A 24,509-nucleotide genomic window follows, 5' to 3' on the forward strand; every position below is an offset into this window, starting at 1 on the left:
GTTTTCTTGTTTATGTCTTGGAGGCATTGTTCATACTCATTCATTGTTAAGTTGCATCGTGACAGAATCTGCTCTATGGTGAGGGAAGCAGCTTCAGGTTCCTTCAGCAGGTTCAACAAAGGTCTGAGTTTGGCTTTTGCAGCTTCAGTGTCTGAATCCTCATCCTGTCTCACAATCATTGTTCTTGTGGCTGGTGGTTTGGGAAACCCAAATCTACAACCAGAGTTCACACTCTTAAAGCATGTCTTTGTGTGGTTTTTGCTGTGCTTTTGTAGCTCAGTGACTTTTTTGTGCAGTTCAGGTTGTTTTTCTGGATCAGGGAGTTGAGCTGAGATGTATCTGTCCACAAAGTCACAGACAGTTTGGTCATCATCCACATCTGCTTCTACCTTTTCTCGAATCCACAGCAACATGTGTATATGTGGACTACCTCTGTGCTGGAACTCAACTCTGTAAAAGTAATCAATGATCTCACCAAGGGGCTGTGCAGGAGAAAAAAGCAAATCTCTGAACAAAGCCTCAACACGTTTATCAAACATTCGCATGGTGGTTACTGGATTTGATCTTAGAATTTCACACTTTTCTGACCAGTCCAGGGCTTCAAAATCAACCTCTTCACCTTGCTGTCTCTTTATTGCTTGAATCACTTCAGGCCATCTCATCTCAGCAGCAGAGAAAGTGACAAAGAACTGAGGTGTTCCTATTTGGCGAACCATGCTGAATAGATCTCTGGTAGTTTTCTGCCAGTAAGCTGGAGTTCCTCTGAGTGGCTGCATAAATCTGATTGCATCTTTATTTCTTACCAGCTTCTCTACTTCTGTCTTACTTTGTAACATTCCTGATGTGATTTTGCGTCCATCTTTGGTCATAGTTTTACCTTTCCTTAGCTGTATTGTCATGCTGGAATTAGCCAAATGTATTTCAGTGACAAACTGTGAGAAAAACAAGTAATTTGTGTCTTTAGCAAATCTTGCATCAATGTTGAAAAGCCTTGACTTGAAGTAAGCACTTGGTGTGAGCTTGAGACGTCTCTTTTCATCCAGTGTATTCTGACCAGTAGGAAACTGCACAGGAAATGCCATGGCTTCCAAATGAGGAGTTCTGAAGAAGCTAACAGGATTGTTTCTTTCTGCAGGAGCCACACAATATGTGTTATCAGTGAAACAGAGAATCTCTTCTGAAATGTCAACAGGCTGCAGACAACTTTCTAGAGCAAAACCTCCATTGTTCAAATCACTTTCTGGTTCATCTGGATTTTGTTCCTCTGGTTGTTCATCACAGGATTGCATATTAATATCTTGGTCACTTTGAGACTCACTTTCACACAAAAGGGCATCTTTTTCATAGTTGTCAATTTCCATTAAATCTGCTTCATTATAATCATCACTTGCCATGCTGGCTTCATCACTGCTGTCATCATCAGGTAACGTTGGATCACAAAGCAATGCATCATCTCTGATAATAATATCTGTGTACTGTGGATGAATTTGTTTCAGTTTACGCAGAGCTTGAATGAGTTTAGACCAGGTGACAGTCTGGAACAGCTGATGGCCTTTGTAGCACAGTCGTCTTTTCAATTTCACCCTCATGATCTGTGATTGGCTTCTGATCCTCGGTAAAGAGTCAACTGTTTGTTGGACCTCAGATGGTACACACACCACATTACCACGTATGAGTCTCTGTCTCCCCTTTGGAAGAGGAATAATCTTAGCAAATGGTATGCATTTGGCAATCAGATGTCTCTCCAGAATGTTGAGATCACAAAGTTCAGCTGGAATATCCTGCAGTTCTAAACCATTAACAGCAGCAAGCCTGGGCATGCATCCACTTTTGAGGGAACTGTGACACGTGTGACAGATATACTCTTTTTTTCTCTCAACAGGAAAGCTGCAGTGATCATGACATGCTTCATCACACACATGAACATATTTACCAGTTAGACACTGATGAGCTACAGTCTGGTGTTTTGAGTAATTTTGTCTTTTGCAGATTTTCACCTGATTAGGAAAAGAAGCTTTTAGACAAACAGTACAAACATAAGATGGTGCTGACTTAATGTTTGATCTGAAACGAGATATGGCCTCATTCATTAAAGTGTTCTCTGGATGACTCTGTAAAGTCTCAGCTGGTCGATGCATCTGGCGATATTTCCGTTTTATATTCATTGCACATCTGATATTATGCATCTGTCTGAAAGAAAAACTGTTCCAATATTTTACTCTCATTCGTTCTCTCATATTGTCCTTGTGTTGTTGCTGAAATTGTTTCTCTTCTCCATACCGCTTAGTCATGTAAAATCGTTTTTTCTTTTTAAATTCTTCGCTTTCTTTATATAGGTTATATACATATGACCTCATGTAAGCTTTATGTTTTTCTCTGAATCCAGCACAAGTTCTGTATATTCTTCTTATACGCTCCTTCTGCTTATCTCTGAATATGGGAGACTCTCTATATGTTCTTGTTACACGTTCCTTCTGCTTTTCTCTGAATATGGGAGACTCTCTATATGTTCTTGTTACACGTTCCTTCTGCTTTTCTCTGAATATGGGAGACTCTCTATATTTTCTTGTTATACGTTCCTTCTGCTTATCTCTGAATATGGGAGACTCTCTATATTTTCTTGTTATACGTTCCTTCTGCTTATCTCTGAATATGGAAGACTCTCTATATTTTCTTGTTATACGTTCCTTCTGCTTATCTCTGAATATGGGAGACTCTCTATATGTTCTTGTTACACGTTCCTTCTGCTTATCTCTGAATAGGGGATTGTCTTTATATGTCCTTATGACACGTTCTCTTTTTCTATCTCTAATTTCAGCACTTTCTCTATACATCTTTCTCAAATGTTCTTTCTTTTTCTCCTTATAGGTAGCATTTAATTTATACAGTTCATTTCTGTACAGAATCCTTTTCTGTCTGTGATCAGGATCATCAGACTTCCGAGCTGAGTTTTTTTTCTTTGTCTTGAAGCTTTCATCAAACCTGTACATCTGCCTTTCTTTCGTCTTCTGATTTTCCTTTCTCTGTGGTAGCTTTTGTTGGGTCAATAATCTTCTCCTCATTTTTTGCCTTTCATGTTTACTATATTTCAGCAGTTTATCTGAGAGTTCCTCTGTTATCTTAGTTGAACTGGAGGCACTGTTTGAATCATTCTGAGGAATAGAATCTGGTGTTACCTGAGTTTCTCTCACAGAGGATGCAGAGGTTTCCTTTTCAAAATAATCAGAAGGATGATGGTTTTTTCTGGGAGCAGCTGTCTCATTTGAAGAAACAACTCTGGATGACATTACTTCACTGGTTAAATCTTTGGTCACAGGTTTCCGTGTCTGCTCAGTGTATATTTCAGAGTTTAATTCATGAACACGTTCATTTAAAGCTGGTGCTGGTGCACTTGTAGCTGTTTGTCTGTATTCGGTGGTTTGATTAGCATCTCTTTGGTCAGCAGCGTTTTCACTGTGAAACTCGATGGGCTGTAGCTCATAAGTGCAGCTTGGTGCGATGCTAAACATTCTGTACAAACGTTTGATCCTGTCAATCATGTCATTAAGACGTGTGAATTTCAACATAACTGCAGTTCCACCACTTACACTTAGCGACAATGGCATACCAGTAGACTTACGTGGGTGAGGGTCAAAATATGCATATTCACCTGAATTCAGCCTGCTAACAGCGATGACTGTTCCTCCCATGACTAGCAAAGCATAGCGAACGTCTGAAGCCAAACACTGTAATCCCTGTTCAAGGCTCGGAAAGTGATCTGTACCATCAAATGTGCCGTAATGAGCAAACTGAGACATGTCGACTTGATACTCGTGTGTGCGGCTGATGACCACTGAGGGAAGTTCATCGCAGGCTAGAAACACACTGTTCACAAACCTCAGTCTGGCATCTGAATAGACAGCATGGCCTTTGTCCAACACACGGTTTAGATCTGCTCTGGTAATAAATTCATCCTCATGTAAGAATGACAGGAAAACCAAGCTGTTAGCCATGCATTGCTGATTCCGGTACTTTCCATACCTAGGAGCGGCCTGGCTTCGGGAAGCACAGACGCTACTCACTCGTGGACTTTCACTGTTTGTAACCTGTACATGAGACTGTCCTGGAGCTTGTCCATCATGCTGTTTGTGTACAGTTAGCTGGGGTTCAGTCTGGATTACCTGCATAACTTCAGGCTCTGGGACAGACACTGAGGGAACACTTCTCTTTACCACATCTGCATAAGATACTTTGGCTGTCTCTCCATCATGCTGTTTGTGTACAGTTAGCTGGGGTTCAGTCTGGATTACCTGCATAACTTCAGACTCTGGGACAGACACTGAGGGAACACCTTTCTTTACCACATCTGCATAAGACACTGTGGCTGTCTGAACACTGCTCTGCACTTCTGTGCTGGGAAAAGCTGAAACAGACACCTTTACCTGCTCACTGCTCTGAGAAACATTCACCTGTTCTTTCTGCTTTTGCCATCTAAGCTTCTGGGACTGCGACCTTTGACCTTTTCTTGGCATTTTGCTGAAGTACAATCTGGAGCTTATATGTGGTTATACACAAATATAAACAAAACTGAACCTTGAAACACAGAAAAACGTACAACTCCTCAAGTTACTGTTAAATCTCAGAAATGTACTATTATACTGTAAAATGTTTTTATGAATATATGAATAGATGTTAAAAAGCTGATTTGTACTCCAAATTCAAAATAAAGGAAATTCAAAGTTCTCTGGAAACAATTTGGTCCGTTTTATTGTAGCTCTTAGAAACTGTATAATTTTACTTATATTTTTTTTAACCAGACTGGTAAATAATTACAACTTCTATAAAATGATATGTAGAATAAATCTCAACAATCAACAGGCTATAATAAAAGTCTTAGCTCTTAGGGGAGTTTATGTAAATCTTTCAGATATCTAAAATTGAAATCAAATATATGGAGCTGTGGTGGTGTGGTGATAAGATGACAGGTGATGAGGATTCTTCAGCTGGATTTTCTGCAGCAGTCAGGAAACAGGAAGTCTGGGTCCTCAGGCACTTCTCGATGACAATACTAACTGAATACTTACACTGAGTAACAAAATGGGTTTGTCCTTAAATAATAGTACTATAAACTTGCAGTCAAATGTTATAGCCAATGAAACAGACTAACAGACTGGATCTAATTTATTATTTATCTGAATGTATGTATTACAAAATAACCAGATTATCTTATTACAAGTAAACTTATAAAGAGGTGATATTTTATACAATTGATCAAAGTAAGCCAAACTAGAAGTGTTAATTCCAAAGTGTAATGCAAAATTAAAATGACAAATGTAGGGCTGTGTAAGTAGTTTCTACTATAAGTTCCACTGTACTGTAATTCTACTACTGTATATTCAACTTGTAATTTCCAGCAAAATGACTGAATGTGAGAGAGCTTAATGACAGGAAAGAAAGAGCAGTGAGAGCAGAGATCTCTCAGAATTCTGTAACAGATAGATCAAGTTCTGGTAACTTGGATTTCTGAAAATTGGATTCTGAAAGGATTCTCAAAACTTGGATTCTCAAATTAGATAGAGCAGTAGAGATAGAGGGATACAAGATGGAATGGCTTTCAAATTAGATAGAGCGGTAGAGATAGAGGGATACAAGATAGAATGGCTTTCAAATTAGATAGAGCAGTAGAGATAGAGGGATACAAGATAGAATGGCTTTCAAATTAGATAGAGCAGTAGAGATAGAGGGATACAAGATAGAATGGCTGTCAAATTAGATAGAGTTGGGAGAGTGATAGGATAGACAGAATTGCTTATAATGATAGAGAGAGAGAGGATCTTCTGCAGCAGGTCACCTGTAAGACACAAAAGGCCTGGAATTAGTCGTATTTCCAATATGCTTGGATTTACCATATTCTTCAGACTATATGGCACACCTAAAACCCTGTCATTTTCTCAAAAACATACAATGTGCCTAGTGTATCGATTCTGGTTATGCTTACTGACCTAGAACGGGATTTCTGTGGTACACAGCGCTCAAAATTCTGTCAAATATTTTAGTAATACTTTGGTAAGCTACAAAGCTGCGCTGCTTGATGTATTGTCAGAGCATTATGGCTACCATAGTCAGGACCCTCGTAGAGTAATTCGTACGGTGCTTCAACATAACATTATGGTGTGTGTACAAGGACCTGGCACGTGCTAAGAGACATGCTTATGAAGCAGATTTCAAACTGATCAACCCATGAAGAGTTTGATGGATTTGTAGATGAGGAATGAACTGAAAAAGTGAGTGTATTGTTCTGTATTTTATGTGTTACAACTGAACAGTGTTGAGAGTTGTTGTGAATGACTTGAATAAAGTTTGACTTATCTGACTGTTTGTTTGGCTTAATCTGCCTTAAAAACAGAATTGTTTATTGACGTTATGCCTTATAATTTCAAAAATACAGTACATGTAGGGCTTTAAATACTAAAGACTTCTACAGTAAATTATTGGAGTGAACAGAATGACAATGTTTAACAAATGATGGTGGAACTGTTATAAGGACATTTTTACGTTCTATTAAAACAATAAACTAAGTCTATAAACTCAAACCAAGACGTGCTGCTACAGTAACTTACTGTAAATATTATATGGTCCAAATAAACCCGCACACTGAGGTTACAGCAGAGTTTCAGGCCTCCTGCTTTAAATACTTTATATCCATTAAACTCAAAATTATTTATTGACTGGCCAAAAAGAACACAAACCTTCTCACATTTGCCTAAAAACATCTTGATGATCAGCAAGAGCTGTGAAATGATTTCACAACACTATTTTGGACCTTAATTAAGACAATTGAAATTCAAACAGCAGTCGCTTTCTAAAATATCGGATTTGTGCCGTTCACACTGTCATACCATGATACCATCACTGATACCAACATGACAAAAAAATCTGATTTGATGCGCTTTCGCCTGCAGTGTGAACTGCACTCAGGCCAGTCACTCAGGAAAAATACTTCTAGCGTTTTGACTTCATGCTAATTCATAAGTGGAATGAGAGAGACAATAAAAATCGATAGCTGTGGTGCTCTTAAGTGTTTAAGGTACCACCTATACTCACACTTAAATCCACAAACATAAGGAGAAATCAAACAACTGCATAAAGATGTCTCTGACATTTAACTATGTTTGGACTTGATAAGCCATCAAAAATTAAAATCAGACATTAATGGGCTATTAAACTTCATTGACATTTTCTGGGGCAGTCAGTGGTCCTGTGTGGGGGCTTTGCTGCTACAGATTCTAAATCCTGACTATTTGTCTTTGCCCATGAGTGAATGGCAAGATAACACAAATAGCCAAACTACTGTAAGTAAATTACTAAACATTACCATTACTGTCTACTTACCAGCAAAGGCAAAGCCAAAGAGCTGTTCACTCTGTGTAACAAAAGACAAAGAACAAAAATACAGGCTCAGACAACTCCAATCGGCATTAGACAACAACAACTCTCCTCTGTTTTCTTTTTCCGCACCCTAATAAAGATGATCATCTTCATAAAAGGTAATATGTAGTTTTATCCATTTGCAATAAGCCACACAAGTTTCTGAGTCATGTAATGCTCCAAAATTTAGGTTCAGTTACATAAGAGAGTAGAGATCGTAACCAATGATTTGCTTCACCTACTACTACACACTTTATCAAATGGTGATGTCACAATTTAAAAGTAGGCAACAATCACAAATGATAGCTTGTATGGAATGTTTGTAGGCTTTGACATTTGAGGTGGCCTGCATTCAAATTCTATTAACACAATAAAAAAAAAAAACACTCTATAAACTTACACCAAGACGTGCTGCTACAGTAACTTACTGTAAATATTATATGGTCCAACAAAACCAACACACTGAGGTTAGAGCAGACAGTTTCAAGCCACTCTGTATGTATTTTGGCAAAATGAGAAATTTGGAGACAGCTAGTTTCTACACAGCAGTTTCTACATATTTCAGTCACATTTGGGGCATGTTTGATACACAGCAATAAGCACTACACTAAATCTATGATAAACTTATCATAGCTGATATTAAGGCCTAATTAGCAAAATTTAGTATGATGGTAATTTCTTTGTAGATCATTTCATGATAAAAAGAACAGAAGTGAGTGCTGTATCTGAGCTGTTGCATGTAAGATCTTTGCTGGACATTCCCACATTTCTTAAACAAACAAACATGACTTTCAGACAGTTCATCTTTTGTAAATTAAGCCAGGATTATTTTCAAAAAAACAGCCTTGATAAAAATATCAGGCCACTATAAAATGTCTTATGTTTATGTTTTCATCCCACCTATACTTTGCAAGTCATTATGACAAATTACAAAAAGCAGTTTTTAGGCAGTGATTTAAGGGAAGAAGCTTTTGAAATCCACAATGCCCTACCACCAGTGGTCTCAAACTCTGGTCCTTAAGGCCTGGTGTCCAGAAACTTTTCTATGTGTCCCTGTTGCAACACACCTGAATAACATTAGTAGGTCATTAGCAAAACTCTACAGAACCTGACTGCATGCTGAGGTGGTAATTCAGCCATTTGATTCATGTTATAGCAGCTCATGAGTGAATGAACATGATGCAATGAAAGTACTTTTAGAAGTACATTTTTCCAAACACTTAATTACTTAAATTTGAGTAGTCTTAGGGGATGCCACTTCAGCACACAGTCAAATTCTATACTCTCACTAATGACCTACAAATGTTATTCAGGTGTTTTGTAACAGGGACACGTGGAAAAGCTTCAGGACACCGGCCCTTGAAGAGTGGAGTTTGAGACCCCTGCCCTATGTGAATATTTAATCGTCCCTAAACTGCCAGTCGTGAGCTGCTCTAATGTGAAACAAACACATATAGTTCTGTAAAAGTTTACAAAGAGATTTCTAAGGATTTGGAGACCCCAGAAAACAAAAACCCTCCCAGATATTGTAGCTGAACAGGCAAAAACAAGTTGCCTAATAATATCTCGATGATAACCAACAGCTGTGCTGACGAACTGCACTAAACTGAATCATCTATAGTGAGAGAAAAACACCAGCATTAAAGTCAAACATGGTGCTGTTACTGTGATGTCCCAGAGTTCCTTTACTACTTCAGGACCATCAACTCATCAGGTCCTGGGCTTAAGTTTAATCACACTTAGGATCTGAAGCACACAAGCAAGTCCAATTGAATGAATGAAACAAAACACTTGGTATAAACTAATCAGTCTGGACTTTAATGAAATTAAGATACGTGGTATGACTTGAAAACCCTATATTGGGCCTTAATTACGACTTTTTTCTTTTCTTGCCTGCCCTGTTTGGATCTAATTAAGACAATTCTGAAATTGTAGTGGACCAAAATCAACCAGTGATGTAAACCAGTCATTACCAGTTACTGTAAATGCTTGATGGTAATTGTTGCTATCAGGGCATCCACAGCTGGGTATTAGAGACCAACATGTTTTTACATTAGACCAGGTTGTTCTGGTTCAAAAATGAAATCATCACTTTAAAACTGCTTTTTGTATTTATCCAGGTCATCCTTGTTAGATGATTTGAAATGTGAAAAAAGCATAAACAAAATAAATCTGCAAAGAAGAAAGACCTTTCTCAGCACTGTACCGCAGACAAAACCTTTACTTACCAGACTTGCGACAGTTAGATCAGTCTCCTAGAGAAAGGAAACAACACATCAGATCACTGTTTAATGACTTAGACTGTTAAACCTCTTCACACACAATCCAATTTACTGTGACATGAAATAACTAGTAAAATCCTCAATTTCTTCAAGCCTTTATGAACTCACTGTAGTCTGAAGAGGACAAACTTCAGTTACAGAGTCTGACATGGCGATAACATGTGTAATAAAGGCATGCATACTACAGAAGTGAAAAGAAGAGGCACCAATATTTGTTGGTACAGATTATGGCTTTTTAGCTCCATCATTTTCTATCACAAGTCAGTGCTTAATAAAGTGTGGAAAAACCACAACTGTTAGAATCAACGGAAAACCTCATCAGGTTTTAGTTCTGATCTGAATATGTAAATCCTAAAATACATGTAAATTTTGACATGTCATAGTAACAACAGTAGCACACCATTTTTGCAATTAAAATTTCTTAAAAATTATAATAAAAAGTCCTTCCATTGTACCTGTTGGCAGGAATCTTTTTGTATTTTGCAATATTTCCCTTTTGTATAAAATTTTCAAACACATTGTATCGAGCAAATTATTAAGAAACTAATTTAAACTTAGTGTACATAAATTACACACAGGCTTTAACATACACAACATTGCCTACTCACAACTCTGGTTCTCTTAGTCTTTTATTATTGCTTAAATGTTTAAATGCTTTTTTGTATTTATTCATATCATCCCTGTTAGATGATTTGAAACATGTGACAAAAAAGCATGAACAAAATAAATCTGCAAGGAAGAAAGACTTTTCCCAGCACTGTACCTCAGACAAAATGAACTCACTTTAGTCTAAAGAGGGCAAAATTTAATTGCAGAGTCTCAAATGGCCTTAACATGTGTAATAAAAACAATAATTACTACAGAAACGCTTTGATAAGCCTTTAAAATTAAAATTAGACATAAATGGCCTATTAAACTTCAGGGACATTTTTAGGGACACTCACAGGTCTAGTGGGGAGGCTTACTGCTTATAAAACCTAAATGTGTTTTTGCCCATGAGCAAATGGCAAGATATCACAAAAAGCCAAACTATTGTATGTAAATTGCTAAACATGTTACACAATCCCAGTTTCATATTGCTTCAGTTACAATCACTGTTTACTTACCAGCAAAGGCAAAACCAAGCTTCTATTTCACTCTGTGTAACAAAAGACAAAGAGCAAAAATACAGGATCAGAAAACTCAAATTAGCATCAATACTGCATCACTCTCTGTTGTCAAAAAGATTCACTAAACTTCTTTGTTTACTACAGCTGGAATACAAACAACAACTGTCCTCTGTTTTCTTTGGTCTACCTCTCAGTTAAGATTGCAAAACACTCATACATGAAAAACTGCACGATATATTTTTAAGGCTTTAATATTTGAGGTGGTCTGCATTCAAATTCTACTTCCTAAAATATTATTAACTGCACATAGTATCATAGTAAATATACTGTATTTTTAAAATAAATATCTATGTACCATACTAATAATAATATACTGCCATATTTTATTTATGTGAAGGTGGGCTGTTGTTTGTTTCATTAATTTTCCACAAAGTGAGAATTTAAACTGTGCAGCAGATTTAGGTTGGCACAAACAAGCCTTTGTTAAACAGTTCTTAAAAATTAAAGTCTTCTGTTTAGGAGTTCTTATTATTCTTGGGCTATGTCCACACGTACACAGGTACTTTTGAAAATGGAGATTTTTCTATGCGTTTGCGGTCACTGAAAACAGAGATTTCTAAAAACGCTTGCCAGGATATTTTTTGAAAACTCCATTTTTGCATTTATGTGTGGACATGGAAACGGAGAAAACGCAGCGCCTTTTTTGACGTCACACTGTGCGCCACGTTATTGTTTCGGTGAAATGCATTTCTACAATACTGTTACTGTTAATTGTTCTCTCTGCAGTGTTTAAATGCTTACACACACAGTTACTGTCCCTCCACACATATGACTCGGTTCTGCTTCTATGCCCCATCTTTGTTTGCCATTTCCCACCGAGGTTTCTAGACTTCTGATTGGCCAACATTTCTACACGGTTAGGAATATAGCGCCACCTGCTGCTTTGGCATGTTCCTAGCAGTGTTCTCCTTCATTTCTGCATTTATGTGTGGACGGGATCGTTTTTTAAAACGGAAACGGAAAATCTCCGTTTTCAAAAATACCCGTGTATGTGGGGACATAGCTATGATTAATCCTCAGTCCCCCCCCCCCCCCCCTCCTTTGTCTTAATTAACCCACAAGACCTGCACACACGCGACTCTTTTTCTCCCGTGTTCGGTCAGAGGCGGTAAAATGGCTCCTTTGATCTTGCCGACAGCTGACACTGAATCTAAGATGGCGGTTCGTTAAAAACTTTACAGCATAAAGAATGAGGCTGTTTTAACCAACTGATTTGTGAAGAGAACTAACTGCACCTTATGTAACAGACTGACAAACACACCAAATGTAATTAATAAAACAACACGATAACCGTGGTTCACAGTCAAATTTTCATTTCACACTGGGCTCAAAGGAGCGCTAGGCATTAGCATCGGGTTGTTAGCTCATCAAACACTCCTTTTACATACAAAAATGACAAAGTTTCACTAGGAAAAAGCAACCACTGTGTTACTCTAATATGAGTTATACCTCGGTTGGCTTTATAAATCACTAAAAGAACTCGTTAAATTGCACAAACAGAGTATAAACATTTAGGAGAGAAGAAGAGAAGCAGAGCAGCAGCACTCACCCAGAGCGGACTCAGCGAAGTGTGCGGAAAAGCGGATGTCCGGCAGTCAGGTAAAAGATGAGGCGTTCACAGTAGTAGGAAATTCCAGTATTACACACAATGGGCATTGTAAACATCAAAAATGTAGGTGATTTTAAATATTCTATACAATATTTATTTGCTAAAGAAAATACTCGCAGAACTTTAATTCTATAAGTTGAATAAATATTATTAGAAGGCTCTACTCCTGAACACCAACACCAAAGAGCTGAGTTCACCAGACCTGAAAAAAAAAACCCAACCAGTCCAGGACAGTCAGTCTGCAAAGATGTTTTAAAGACAAATATATACACACACATATATATATATATATATATATATATATATATATATATATATATATATATATATATATATATATATATATATATACATACATCTTTTTACACACGCAGCATATGGAACGCCAGGACTGCCATAATGAATTAATTAAATACACCATTAAATAATTAATTAAATGTGGCAATAATTAATTAAAATTGGAATTAATTAATTAAATAAATAGTTATGACACATGTAATTAATTAATTATTGACACATTTAATTAATTATTTATGTATTTCACATTTTAATTAATTATTGACACATGTAATTAATTAATTATTGACACATTTAATTAATTATTTATGTATTTCACATTTTAATTAATTATTTAATGATATATTTATTTATTTCATTTTGGCAGTCCTGACGCCTGGCTCTCGTCATGAAATAATTTTATCTGTCAGCCTCACCCATCAAACTCAGGGGGCGGGGTTAACGCTGCCCATGCAGCTTCTCTAACATTTGATTGGTTGCCGTGCAAAGTAAGTCAAAACAGGTCGATCCTAGAAAATCGATTGCTTGTGTAGACTTGGGGCAGCCAGTTATCCCAGAATGCAGATCAAATCACAAGCAGCAATGGTGGTGGTGTAGTTTTAAAATACCCCGTTTTTCTGTCACCAGCTACACTTTTAACAGTGTTTTAGCCGCGAATGTCGCGACGTATGTCTGGTCAGGTTGTCAACATAGAACATGTTTGCAAAAGTGCTCAGATGTTTTCAGAGATTTCACTAGCTCTGCTAACAGTTAGCATGCAGAGTGCACCGAAGGGGTTACGTTAACCGGTTTGTTTACATATTCCACTCTCCGTGTTCCACATGTTGCATTCGCAGATTCTCATTTTCACCGAACGATCGTCTCTTTCCGCCTGGTTTTGTGTCTCTGTGCTTCTGTAACATAAAGAACGAGCTGACATTTTTCTCACGAAACCAGCGATCAGCTCAACAGACCCTCAGTTTACCTGCATGCATCCTCCTCCTCATCTGTCAGCTGTTTAACACCTGCTGCTAATTCAAGAAACACGCCTACGTTACCTGGTGATAGTCACAGTTTAACTGGGCAGCCGGTGCTCGATATAACGCAATGTCAGCGCATTTTTCTGCACAAGATAAGGAAATATAGTATTTTCCCCGAGCGCAGAGCTGCTGGAGCTCGTTTCCTTACAGAGCACTTTATAGGCGAACAGCTTTATCAGCGGCTGATGTCCAATCACCGGCACACAGCTTTCAAACCTCAGCTGAGTTTTAGCTCTCAGTGGTTAAACGCTGGACTTCATTCACTCAGGTTCTGTCTGTCGGGTCACGTTTACTTCGCTGTTTTATTTACAACTGAGCAAATCGGTTTGGCTGAGGTTAAAGTTACGTTTCATAACTGCATAGTTTCACAGACGTTTAATGGTTCACTGGCACATGTGTTAGACTGAACTATCATCTAAATATCATCTGTTTTTTAATAGTTATTCAACTGTATTCTAAGCACCAGCTGTCTGTTAGAATGTGATTTTTTTTCTCTCTCTGTTGGCAGAGGTATAAAAATGCGCAGGAAAATCTGACATGCATGGCGAACTTCACCGACGATATTTAGGGAGGAATAAACACACATCAAACATAAATGAACCATTTGTCTGTCTCCATAATTGAGAGCATTTTCTCTTCTTATGTCAACACTCTCTCTCTCTCTCTCTCTCTCTCTCTCTCTCTCTCTCTCTCTCTCTCTTTTTTTTTCTTTTTTTTTTGCTTTTTCGGTCATGTTATGTTTACCTGTCAAAGGCTTGTTACAAACTATGAAACACATTGTGCAGACTTCTGGATGTTAGAAGAAAACTAATACTGCTCATGAATGAGACTAAAGGCAGGAAGGTGTCCTTTAAAACTAAACATGTTAATAGGACCTCCCTGTTTATATCATAGTTTATGATATAGCACGTGTATTTCAGTAATAGCCTGCTGAGGCCACTATACGTGCTGGCCTCATATCAAATGTGAAGGCAGACTGAGTCTATGTTTGACGTTTTTTATATCTAATCTTCCTTTTCAAACATTTAAACAGCAGCGAGTCTGCAGCTGAGGGAATACAAACTCAAATTGTCGGAACAGGTTTGCTCGTTTCTTGGATTCATTTGGTGATTTATTAAATGTATAACTGTTATTCTAATCTGCTGCTGAGTCTCTTACACTTTTCTTTATGCTGTATATTTTCACGTCTCTGGAATAGTTGGCAGTTAGATAGTCAGCTGGGAAACTTTGTGTTAACTCATGGAGCTGAGGATATCGTGGATATGCTGACCTCGCTGCGTGGTGTACAGAGCGAGGTCAGCATGATTAATATTCACAATAAAAATATTAGCCGAACATCATGAAGTCTGTATGTGTTTCATAGTGTCGAACAACCTTTGTACAGTTAAAGCCAGCAGTTACTACATGACGGAAACACCAACGTTATCTCTTTTATGTGTTTATACACAGGTCACGCTGATTACTGAACAAAAACCCAAAGATCAGATGTTAAACAGATTTATTTGCTCTCTCTCCTCCTTAAACATGTTTTTAATGTTAGTTATAATTCAGAATTGGCGACTGAAACACGTAGGACACATAAGAACATCAGGAAATAAAACATCGATAAATATAACCTCAGTAAAAGAAGTCAGCGGGGGTTACTACAGCTGTGTACCGGGGCCTGCGCTTTGTCGGTGGGATTGCTTGCGAGGCGAGCGGGTCTATCCCACGCTTTGCCGTGAGACTGGGCAGACATCTCCGAAATCATCGAAGCACTTTTGCAAAGAGGCTGTATCTTGACAAACCGACCAGACACATGAAGATTAAACCACTACATTCTCGGCTAAAAAAATATTAAAACGGTATTTGGTGACACACAAACAGGGTTTTTCAAAGCTCAGTTCTGTTAGCTTCCACATGCCGGTTGTTGTGTGCTAGAAACAATGGCCACCAGGCCAAAGCAATGGTTTTGACTCGATCAGCGTTAACCCCGCCCCCTGAGTTTGATGGGTGAGGCTGACAGATAAAATTATTTCATGATGAGAGCCAGGCGTCAGGACTGCCAAAATGAAATAAATAAATATATCATTAAATAATTAATGAAATGTGTCAATAATTAATTAAAATGTGAAATACATAAATAATTAATTAAATGTGTCAATAATTAATTAATTAAATGTGTCAATAATTAATTAAAATGTGAAATACATAAATAATTAATTAAATGTGTCAATAATTAATTAATTACATGTGTCATAACTATTTATTTAATTAATTAATTCCAATTTTAATTAATTATTGCCACATTTAATTAATTATTTAATGGTGTATTTAATTAATTCATTATGGCAGTCCTGGCGTTCCATAGAAGCACAGAGAGGCACAGGATTATTGCAGCCTATTTCTCATAGTGAGGACTCCCCTCAAACAAATGACCATAATTTCCAAACCGTAGGGGCTAGAGCGGTCATTCTTACACCGTTTTGTTCAGAAGAGATGGGGGAATCTTCCAGTGTTAGCAATTTATCATTAAAATGTGAAATTTTAGAGATATATGACATGGATGACTTGTTGACTTAGAAGCCACGAATTCCCCAATATGCAAATTGGAATGCCTGAGGCCACATATATGATTGGCTGCCTGGGAAGCCGTGCAGGCCCTGATTTGTGGATTTGAATTCCTCAGCCCTCAGATATGATTGGCTGGCTTAGAAGCCATGAAGTCCCCAATATGCAAATTTGAATGCCTCAGGACACATATATGATTGGCTGGGAAACCGTGCAGACCCTGATTTGAAAATTTGAATGTCTAAGTCCTCACAGAGGATTGGCTGCCTGGGGACCTGGCAGAAATATATAGAAATACTATAATTAAGCATAATTACTCCTTTTAGTACAAATACTATGTTTTATCACAAATACTATAAAAAGCAGAAATACTATAATTTAGCAGAAATACTATATTAAGCACAAATCCTATAAAAAGCAGAAATACTATGATTAAGCATAAATACTACATTTAGTAGAAATACTATATTTTAGCACAAACCCTATAAAAAGCAGAAATACTGTACTATGATTTGGTAGAAAAAACTATAATTAATCAGAAATACTATATTTGGCAGAAATACTGTATTTGGCACAAATCTTATAAAATAGCAGAAATAGTATGATTTAGCACAATAGTAATAACTTAAACAGAAAAATTGGAAAAGCAAAATGGACAGCTGAAAAAATGATGAACATGCTGAGGGTCCCTCAACTATACTTGTTAAATGAAAAAAATCAGCAAAAAAATCTATAACAGCCACACAATCACAAATATGTACACATAAGAAAACACACATGCACAGAGAGACACACACACAAGATCCAATTCAGTCAACCAGTCTAAATATATTGAATTTGAATCTTAGAATGAGATCATCCCATTAAAAGCCTTTCTCTCTCTCTCTCTCTCTCTCTGTCACACACACACACACACACACACACACACACACACACACACACACACACACACACACACACACACACACACACACACACACTCACATACACACAGGGAGAGAGAAGTGAGTTTCTAGGTCAGCCTGGGAGCTGCTGAATTTGAATCCACCAATCAGAGAGCCTGTGCACTCTTTCCCTCCAAAACATGTGCCTCTTTTTACACACGCAGCACAGAGAGGCACAGGATCATTGCAGTCTATTTCTCATAATGACGACTCCCCTCAAACAAATGACCATAATTTCCTAACTGTAGGAGCTAGAACGGTCATTCTTACACCGTTTTGTTCAGAAGAGATGGGGGAATCTTCAAGTGTTGACAATTTATCATTAAAATATGAATTTTTAGAGATATATGACACGGATGACTTGTTGACTTAGAATTCCCCAATATGCAAATTTGAATACCTGGAGCCCACATACATGATTGGCTGGCTGGGAAGCTGTGCAGGCCCTGATTTGTGGATTTGAATTCCTCAGCCCTCAGATATGATTGGCTGGCTTAGAAGCCATGAAGGCCCCAATATGCAAATTTGAATGCCTCAGGACACATATATGATTGGCTGGGAAACCGTGCAGGACCTGATTTGAAAATTTGAATGTCTAAGTCCTCACAGAGGATTGGCTGCCTGGGGACTTGGCAGAAATATATAGAAATAGTATGATTAAGCATAAATACCACATTTAGTAGAAATACTATGTTTTAGCACAAATACTATAAAAAGCAGAAATACTATAATTTAGCAGAAATACTATATTAAGCACAAACCCTATAAAAAGCAAAAATAGTATGATTAAGCATAAATACTACATTTAGTAGAAATACTATGTTTTAGCACAAATCCTATAAAAAGAGGAAAAATGTACTATGATTTAGTAGAAAAACTATAATTAATCAGAAATACTATATTTGGCAGAAATACTATATTTTGCACAAATCTTATGAAATAGCAGAAACAGTATGATTTAGCACAATAGTAATAACTTAAACAGAAAAACTGGAAAAGCAAAATGGACAGCTGAAAAAATGCTGAACATGCTGAGGGTCCCTCAAATATACTTGTTAAATGAAAAAAATTAGCAAAAAAATCTATAACAGCCACACAATCACAAATATGTACACATAAGGAAACACACATGCACAGAGAGACACACTACCAAGATCAAATTCAGTCACCCAGTCTAAATATATTAAATTAGAATCTTAGAATGAGATCATCCCATTAAAAGGCTTTTTCTCTCTCTCTCTCTCTCTCTCTCTCTCTGTCACACACAGACACACACACACACACAGACACACACACACACAGGGAGAGAGAAGTAAGTTTCTAGGTCAGCCTGGGAGCTGCTGAATTTGAATCCACCAATCAGAGTGCCTGTTTACGTTTTCCCGCCAAAAGAGGTGCACCTTTTTACACACGCAGGCACAGAGAGGCACAGGATTATTGCAGCCTACTTCTCATAGTGACGACTCCCCTCAAACAAATGACAATAATTTCCTAACCGTAGGGGCTAGAGCGGTCATTCTTACACCGTTTTGTTCAGAAGAGATGGGGGAATCTTCCAGTGTTAACAATTTATCATTAAAATATGAATTATTAAAGATATTTGACTTGTATTGCAGCATAACTGAGTAGAGCGAAGCAAAAACTGCCTTGACTTGCCCTCAAACAATGGTTTGTAACTTGAAATCTGTTTGGAGTATCGATATCATTCTTTCACCGTAAGAGACAGCAGGTGTTGGTGAACAATCATGGAAATTTTCAGGTCGCTGTGGAAATCCAACAAAAAGTTATGACGAGAGAAAAAAGTGGTTCATTTCCAGACTTTGAAATCTGAAGAAATCTGAGCGAAGGACGAATTTCCTACCCTCAAACAAGTCCAACTCATTTCAGAACGGTAATAGGTGAGAAAGAAATTCTTGAATTGTGAGCGTCAGGAGTGTCTGAAGATATACCGGGACAAGCCTCATGTCTTAACTTTGCTTCGTTAAGGAGATATGACGATTCGAATATGCCTCTCATTACAGAAATCCAGCGGTGATTTTGAACAAGCTCTCCATTGACTTTATATGGACAGTTTGACCTTGTGTTAGTCTGAGGAGATTTGCGAAAGTTCTATGAATACCACAACAATGATAGTGACATTTTCTGAAAGCCAGCAAAAATGCCTACGTTTTGATGTATAATTTGTGGAAGTTGAGTGAAAATTGAGCAAGTAGCAGGAAGTTGTTCGGACATGAAGAGAAGACTGCAAAAGCTTCAGTGACACACTGGAAGCCAAGAGCATAGCAACCATAACAACGCATGTATTTTGTGAAAAATCACAATTTTGCAACTCAAAACTTTAAGAGGCATAAAAGTAAAACAGTAAAAGATTTGAAAAAGCTGAATCATACCTGAATAGCCCAATAATTTGTGAACATTTTAAAGTTTAAATGGTTGTTCTAGGTGAAAGTATGAGGAAGTAGTTAAGTTTCAAAAACAAGCAAAATTTAGCAGAATTTTGGAAGATTTCCATTCATTTCAATGGGACAAATTAAAGGAAAAAAGTGGAATATTTTAAAAAGTATAATAGTTAAAAATAGCAAAAATCATAGCAGAAATGAGCAAAAATAGCAGAATAGTTTAAAATTTGAACGGTGAAAATCGGCTGAAAATTGTGGAAGTAGTTTAACAGCGAAAAGTGTACGGAAACACCCAGAATAATAATAATAATAATAATAATAAAGAATAAAGAGAAACAGGAACTCTATAGTGTGGATGCTTAAAGCATCCACACAATAAAGAATAAAGAGAAACAGGAACTCAATAGTGTGGATGCTTAAGCATCCACACAATAAAGAATAAAGAGAAACAGGAACTCAATAGTGTGGATGCTTAAAGCATCCACACAATAAAGAATAAAGAGAAACAGGAACTCAATAGTGTGGATGCTTAAAGCATCCACACAATAATAATAATAAAGAATAAAGAGAAACAGGAACTCAATAGTGTGGATGCTTAAAGCATCCACACAATAATAAAGAATAAAGAGAAACAGGAACTCAATAGTGTGGATGCTTAAAGCATCCACACAACTAGAAAGTGCATTTTCTGAAGAAACTGCAGTGTGAATGCTTGAATCTGAATGTATGCACTGAAATGAATTAATTGCTGAATTTTGAGTTAAAAATATTGAATGAGATTAAAAAAAAACAAAAAAAAAAACGAATTTAACCTGAAAACAAAGGTGCTGAACTGCTAAAAGCTGAAGGTTACACAGAAGAAGGAGTTGGAAAAAAACTGAAAATGTTTTAAATGTAAATTAGAAAACCCTAAGAAATGAGAAAAGAACATTTAGAGTCAGAAAACATCTGAATGAATATTAAAAGGTCATATTCTTTGAATCACTGAATGACTCAAATGTGATCCCTCCACTTTGATCCACACAGTTTAAAAAGTTTAAATGCCTGAGCTTTGAAAGATACAGTGTTGGAAAGAGAACAATAATGGCGACAATTTGAGGGTAAAATGATGGCTGTAACACTGTGGACACAGCAGCAGTTGAAAGAGAAGTGCTTAAGATGAATCTTGGTACAGTGGCAGGCAGAGCTCGTTAAGCAGGCAGGTGTGAGCCTGGTTGCTATAGTGACCGCACCCAATGGCTCCATACACACGTACACAGACATGCGCCTCACTTTTGCTGCTTAAAATGAACAGAAAAGTCAGGCCGAAACAAATCGTTCCCAAATGAAAAGTAAAAGTCGTATTGACAAAATTCTTTCACTGTGAGCGACAGCAATGTCTAGTCTACCAAATTCTCAGTTTTCATGTCTGTGGAGTTTATTATATGGACGTGGTGACAGTGGAAAGACACCATGCTCTTCTGATTTTCAAACGAACCTTCTGAGCCATTTTAACATTAGAGTCTATGGAAGAGTTGGAGGGAGGAGGCTGTGCATTGGTGACATTTATGAAAGAACCATAACACCTAGTACAATAGTAAACACATTGGATGAAAGAGGACAGCCATGGCTACGTTTTGAGGGTAAAATCATACCTGTAGAGCAAACGCTGCGGACACAGCAGCAGTTTTAAAAAATATTTTAAGATTAATTTTTTTGCTCCTCTCACTCTAGCAGTTGAGCTGCCTCACTCTAGCCCCAACATTCCGTCCCATACACACCCATTATAAACTCTGAAACGGGTGAAAAAACATCATGAAACTTAAACTGGAACTGAAGAAAAAGTATAATAGATATTGAAAAGATAAATACAAGTTGAATAGTTGAATGTCTTGTCTTCGTTTTAAAGTTTGAATGGTGGCTCTATGTGAACGTATGTTGAAGTAGTAAGAGTTTAAAAATGAGTAAGTTGAATGAGAATTTGAAGGGTCTCCCCATTGAAATACATGGGAAATTTTTGTTGAATAAAGTTGAATAAAATTAAAAATATAAATGTTAAAAATGAGAAAAATAGAAGCAATGTTGTCCAAAATAATAGGAATCTAACGATGTTTGAATGGTTTTTCTAAGTTGAATGGTTTTGAAGGAGTAGGCTTTCAAAAAACGTACGGAATACAGAATAAACTAGAAAGTGCATTTTCTGAAGAAACTGCAGTGTGAATGCTTGAATCTGAATGTATGCATTGAAATGAAATAATTACTGAATTTAAGTTAAAAATTTTGAATGAGATTAAAAAAAAAACCCGAATTTAACCTGAAAACAAAAGTGCTGAACTGCTAAAAGCTGAAGGTTACACAGAAGAAGAAGTTGGAAAAAAGCTGAAAATGTTTTAATTGTAAATTAGAAAAACCTAAGAAATGAGAAAAGAACATTTAGAGTCAGAAAACATCTGAAAGAATATTAAAAGGTCATATTCTTTGAATCACTGAATGACTAAAATGTGATCCCTCCACTTGGACCCACACAGTTTAAAAAGTTTACATCTCTGAGCTTTGAAAGACAAGATGTTGGAAAAAGAACAACGATGGCGACGTTTTGAGGGTAAAATGATGGCTTTAACACTGTGGACACAGCAGCAGTTGAAAGAAAAGTGTTTAAGATGAATCTTGGCAGAGAGAGAGAGAGAGCTCGTTAAGCAGGCAGGTGTGAGCCTGGTTGCTATAGTGACCGCACCCAATGGCTCCATACACACGTACACAGACATGCGCCTCACTTTTGCTGCTTAAAATGAACAGAAAAGTCAGGCCGAAACAAATTGTTCCCAAATGAAAAGTAAAAGTCGTATTGACAAAATTCTTTCACTGTGAGCGACAGCAATGTCTAGTCTACCAAATTCTCAGTTTTCATGTCTGTGGAGTTTATTATATGGACGTGGTGACAGTGGAAAGACACCATGCTCTTCTGATTTTCAAACGAACCTTCTGAGCCATTTTAACATTAGAGTCTATGGAAGAGTTGGAGGGAGGAGGCTGTGCATTGGTGACATTTATGAAAGAACCATAACACCTAGTACAATAGTAAACACATTGGATGAAAGAGGACAGCCATGGCTACGTTTTGAGGGTAAAATCATACCTGTAGAGCAAACGCTGCGGACACAGCAGCAGTTTTAAAAAAGATTTTAAGATTATTTTTTTTGCTCCTCTCACTCTAGCAGTTGAGCTGCCTCACTCTAGCCCCAACATTCCGTCCCATACACACCCATTATAAACTCTGAAACGGGTGAAAAAACATCATGAAACTTAAACTGGAACTGAAGAAAAAGTATAATAGATATTGAAAAGATAAATACAAGTTGAATAGTTGAATGTCTTGTCTTCGTTTTAAAGTTTGAATGGTGGCTCTATGTGAACGTATGTTGAAGTAGTAAGAGTTTAAAAATGAGTAAGTTGAATGAGAATTTGAAGGGTCTCCCCATTGAAATACATGGGAAATTTTTGTTGAATAAAGTTGAATAAAATTAAAAATATAAATGTTAAAAATGAGAAAAATACAAGCAATCATGTCCAAAAGAATAGGAATCTAACGATGTTTGAATGGTTTTTCTAAGTTGAACGGTTTTGAAGGAGTAGGCTTTCAAAAAACGTACGGAATAGATAAAATATAATAATAAAGATTAGAAGAACAATACTGTGAATGCTTTTCAAGCATTCACACTAAATATAATAATAAAGATTAGAAGAACAATACTGTGAATGCTTTTCAAGCATTCACACTAATAAAGATTAGAAGAACAATACTGTGAATGCTTTTCAAGCATTCACACTAATAATAATAATAATAAAGATTAGAAGAACAATACTGTGAATGCTTTTCAAGCATTCACACTAATAAAGATTCGAATAACAATACTGTGAATGCTTTTCAAGCATTCACACTAATAATAAAGATTAGAAGAACAATACTGTGAATGCTTTTCAAGCATTCACACTAATAATAATAAAGATTCGAATAACAATACTGTGAATGCTTTTCAAGCATTCACACTAATAATAAAGATTAGAAGAACAATACTGTGAATGCTTTTCAAGCATTCACACTAATAATAATAAAGATTACAACAACAATACTGTGAATGCTTTTCAAGCATTCACACTAATTATATTTGATCATTAAAAATATGTTTTCACTTAAAAAAGCATGAGCACACTGGTGGATTACAGAAACATGAAAACTCGTTAACAGTAAATTTAATTTAGGCGTAAGATTTTATCATTAATTTCAAAGTCTCTGCTGCAGCGAGGTGAGCTGTTAGTAACATGAACTCTCTGATTTAAATGATTTTAATGTTTCCTGGTTTCTAAAATGCATCTCTGTAGCAGAGCAGTGTCTCCAAGGACACACAGGCTCAGCTGTAACTGTCAGTTTATCTGGTTTAAGACACATTTGGACTCAATTGGCTGTTTTTAACTATGTATTTTAATCAGAGGTGTAAATTCAGACCTCACACATCTGGATCCTAAACTATGATAGAAACAGCTGCTAGCAGTGGGTAGTTTGACTTTGATACGCTGCTCTAGAAAGCAAACAAAGGTTTGTGCAGCTCCTCTTCAGAAAAGTGTTCAGAGAGCAGCTGCTGTATTAGACAAAGGCTCGTCGTGTGAGCCCAGATGTGTGTAACAGCTGGATGAAGGAGAACCATCACAGTCGCGTCTCCATCCCGCCTTTATTAATGAACTTCCTGTTGCTTGCAGATGACAGGAACACAAAGTGTTTGTGCCACGTGATGCTGCAGGATTTGTTAACGTGTCCATGATGGTAACATCTCCTCGTCTAACTGCAAACACATGAGC

At 37.0% G+C, this 24,509-nt stretch overlaps 2 long non-coding RNA genes across 2 annotated transcripts in view; one reads left to right on the forward strand and one right to left on the reverse strand.

Moving 5' to 3' along the window:
* The window catches only part of LOC147336347 (uncharacterized), a 397,968-nt gene that overhangs the window by 372,609 nt on the left and 850 nt on the right, over positions 1 to 24,509 (forward strand). The gene's annotated exons all lie outside the window — the stretch shown is intronic.
* LOC147336374 (uncharacterized) lies at positions 4,840 to 12,443 on the reverse strand. The gene is made up of 5 exons (XR_015128534.1): positions 12,408 to 12,443; positions 10,796 to 10,827; positions 9,636 to 9,662; positions 7,372 to 7,402; positions 4,840 to 5,830 (listed from the first exon to the last, which is right to left on the reverse strand). It is a non-coding gene; the product is annotated as an uncharacterized LOC147336374 (long non-coding RNA).

This window comes from Aulonocara sp. 'chitande type north' Nkhata Bay, linkage group LG3 (genome assembly GCF_057382095.1).
Source record: "Aulonocara sp. 'chitande type north' Nkhata Bay isolate Kocher_YH1m ecotype deep benthic linkage group LG3, A_spYH_male_GT1.1, whole genome shotgun sequence".
Taxonomy (NCBI): domain Eukaryota; kingdom Metazoa; phylum Chordata; class Actinopteri; order Cichliformes; family Cichlidae; genus Aulonocara; species Aulonocara sp. 'chitande type north' Nkhata Bay.